Here is a 4114-nt window from a genome sequence, read left to right on the forward strand (position 1 = left end):
ATTACAGGCGGTTGGTAGCGTACTATTAACGACCACTAAACCTTTTCCCACTATACCCCATATACATATATATACATACATATATACGCATATATAACGACCGTTTGAATACATACATAGATACGCATATAACGACCGTTTGAATACATACATACATACATACGCGTATATAACGCCGTTTGAATCACATTTCAGCCACTGTGGGCAACATCATTATCATATACCAGCTGATCAGGTGGTGGTGCGTATATAACGCCGTAACCTTTTTTCATATCCCATATACATATATTTACATATATACGCGTATATAACGCCATCTGGTCATGGGTCAATGCACATGTATAAATGAGTGAAGTGCATGAAAAATACATACTAATCTCGATATTCCTTCCGGATAAACTTTTCCAACTGCGTATCATTCTGAGACCCATGAACAGAAGATAATAATAATTCTCATGGGGAATCAAGAATATAGACACCACTACTATTTCTATGAATAGAGTAATTTATAGAAACTGTGTATTTGCTCGTTTCTTTCGTATAATCAGGACCATGCCAAAAGAAAAAAGGGAGGGCCTTAACATACCTGAAATAGGATGAACTCCGTATAATATTACGTTGGAAACCCACGTGGATTGAACTTAGAACCAAAACAGATTAAGCTTCTGCGCTTTGTAATTGAGGAACGAAATTTGCTTTGATTTGTTGAAGTTTTAGACGAAACACCTTCTGTTCCTTTGAACCAAAAGAACGAAATAGACTTCCTCTAGTCTATCCCTTCGTAGAGATAAATCTAACCAACGGAGTTAAACTCTAAAATTCCAAAATAAAGAAGAAGATGATTGCTTAATTTTTGTTTTGAAAACGTTAGTTGTGGTTTTACAAACAAAAGGTGTAGGGGTTAGAATCATATCTCAACTATTCCTTGCAATTCTCAATAAGTATTGCACGTGTACATAGAGATCTCAAACCAGTAAAATGCTCTCTATCCATTCTTCATGCATACCAAGAATTGAAATTGGAAAGGTTGAGTATGCCTCTTATTTTTGGAATTTGAATATTCTTGTTCTGTTTTTGTCCAGATAATGGAATAAGATCCATATCCTTATTAAATTCCAAATCCCTAGATTGCCACCTAGACTATGTGACTACTTAGTCATTTCTAGCTTTGTGGCTTCTTGCCACGTGAGGTGGGGGTGAGATTAATTAATTTTTTTATCCACTTATTAGTTAACCGGGTAATGTCCCGTTATCCGGTAATTAACCAATTACCCGTATAATTTAAAATTATCCCGAATTACTTAAAGTATTACTCATCTTTCACATACCTTAAACATCTTTCTATCATAGCCATGTAGTACCTTGTATGGCACTAGTCCATAAATACCTGGTATTTTAGCTCGGGCCGTATTTTATCCCAAAATGCCAAACTTTGACAAAATTCATTTTTCCTAGACTTGCTCCTCCTTTCACCTTCATGAATTTACTAATCACTTGTAAATAGCATAATCCTTATAATCCCCAAATAATATTTTCCTTGGACTGATGTCGATTACCTTACGACAAATTCAACGTAAAATACTGCAGGGTGCAACATCGTCATAACTTATTACTGCAGGACGTAACATCAATCGTAATATATTACCGCAGAGGGTAACACCATCGTAACAGATTACTGCAGAGCATAACATCGTCGTAATGTAATACTACGGGATGTAATATTGACGTAATATTGCGGGGCGTAACAAGAACATTCAGATTGGGGCTGAGAAAGAAGCTGAGACAGCCCAGGAACAGGTAGTTGAGGTGGCAGCTGATAAAGAGCAATCCCAAATCATTGGGAAGAAGAGACCTCCCGCACCATTCCCTCAGAGGCTGGCCAAGTACCAAAAAGAGGAGCAATACAAGAAATTCTTGGAGATGCTGAAACAAATCCAGGTAAATATCCCATTGATAGATGCTTTGAAAGAGATGCTTGGTTATGCAAAAATGATGAAGGACTTGATGTCCCGGAAATTTGATTTCCAAGACTTGGCCACGGTGACTCTTACTCATACCTGCAGTGCAGTGGTGACTAGACCAATTGCTGAGAAGCTATCTGACCCAGGGAGCTTTACAATTCCCTGCACTATTGGTAACTTCGCTTTCGCCAAAGCACTTTGTGATTTAGGGGCGAGCATAAATCTTATGCCCCTAGCAATCTATAAGAGGTTGGAGATTGGAAGAGCCAGACCCACCTCGATGTTGTTGCAGCTGGCGGACAGGACCGTGAAAAGACCATCTGGTATCCTGGATGATGTGTTGATTCAGGTAGGGAAATTTGTGTTCCCTGTAGATTTTGTGATATTAGACTGCAAGGTGGATGAAGGAATTCCCATAATTTTCGGAAGGCCGTTCTTGGCCACTGGGAGAGCTCTCATTGATTGCGATACTAGAGAGCTCAAGATGAGATTGAACGATGAAGAGATAACATTCAATGTGCAAAAATCTATGAGGCGACCAAGTGAATTCGCCAATTGCTCTCTTATTGATGTCGTGGATGTAATTGTAGAAACTGATGATGAGATGCTGACTATTGAGGACCCTCTTGCTGCATGTCTGATGAATTTAGATGAGGTGAAGGAGAAGAACTGGCAGAATGGGTGTTGGCATTAGAGGGCAGAAGGTTCTGGGATAGAACTCTTGAATTTGAGCCCTTGCACTTAGAAAATAGAGAAACTCCTCCAGCCAAGCCATCCATTGAAGATCCACCGAAGCTGGAATTGAAGCCACTGCCCACCCATCTCAGGTATGAGTTCCTTGGACCTAACTCCACATTACCTGTTATTATCTCATCTAGTTTGTTAGATGTGCAGGCACAACAACTCTTGCAGGTACTCAAGGAGTGTAAGACTGCCATTGGGTGGACCATGGAAGACATTAAGGGGATCAGCCCCGCCTATTGTATGCACAAGATTCTGCTGGAAGAGGGACACAAACCTTCCAGGGAACACCAACGAAGGCTGAACCCCAACATGAAGGAAGTGGTGAAGAAAGAAGTGATAAAGTGGTTGGATGCGGGAATCATTTTCGCAATCTCTGACAGCAGCTGGGTTAGCCGGTGGAATGTGTGCCCAAGAAGGGTGGCATGTGGTTGTTAAAAATGATAAAAATGAACTGATCTCTACGAGAACCGTCACGGGCTGGAGAATTTGCATGGACTATAGAAAGTTAAACCTGGCCACCCGGAAAGACCACTTCCCACTTCCCTTTATTGATTAGATGCTAGACAGCTTGGCAGGGAGGTCTCACTTCTGTTTTCTGGATGGGTACTCAAGGTACAATCAAATCTCTATTGCATATGAGGACAGAGAAAAGACCTCCTTCACTTGCCCTTATGACATTTATGCCTTTCGGAGGATGCCATTTGGCCTATGCAACGCACCCGCCACATTCCAAAGGTGCATGATGTCCATATTCACTGACATGGTAGAGGACATAATGGAGGTATTCATGGATGATTTCTCAGTGGTGGGGAACTCATTCGATGAGTGCCTTATAAATCTGATCATGAGTTCCTCATAAATCTGAAGCGTGACTAAATGGTGTATTGAGACTAACCTGGTTCTTAATTGGGAGAAGTGCCATTTCATGGTACAAGAGGGTATAGTCTTGGGGCACCGGGTGTCAAGTAAAGGAATTGAGGTGGATCGCGCTAAAGTTGACGTGATAGCAAAGCTGCCACCTCCAACTTCAGTCAAGGCAATCAGGAGCTTCCTCGGGCATGTCGGTTTTTACCGGAGATTCATAAGAGACTTTTCAAAAATTGCCAACCCTCTCTGTAAGTTGTTAGAAAAAGATCACCCCTTCTTGTTTTCTGATGATTGCAGGGTAGCATTCGAGGAGCTGAAAAAGAGGCTGGTCACAGCACCCATCATTGTTGCCCCCGACTGGGAGCAGCCATTTGAACTCATGTGTGATGCCAATGACTATGCAGTGGGAGCAGTGCTGGGACAGCGGAAAGACAAACTAATGCATCCAATCTACTATGCCAGTAGAACGCTGAGTGGAGCCCAGCTGAACTACACTGTGACTGAGAAGGAGATGTTGGCTGTGGTGTTTGCTTTCGATAAAT

Source organism: Nicotiana attenuata, chromosome 1, assembly GCF_001879085.1.
Source record: "Nicotiana attenuata strain UT chromosome 1, NIATTr2, whole genome shotgun sequence".
Classification (NCBI taxonomy): Eukaryota; Viridiplantae; Streptophyta; class Magnoliopsida; order Solanales; family Solanaceae; genus Nicotiana; species Nicotiana attenuata.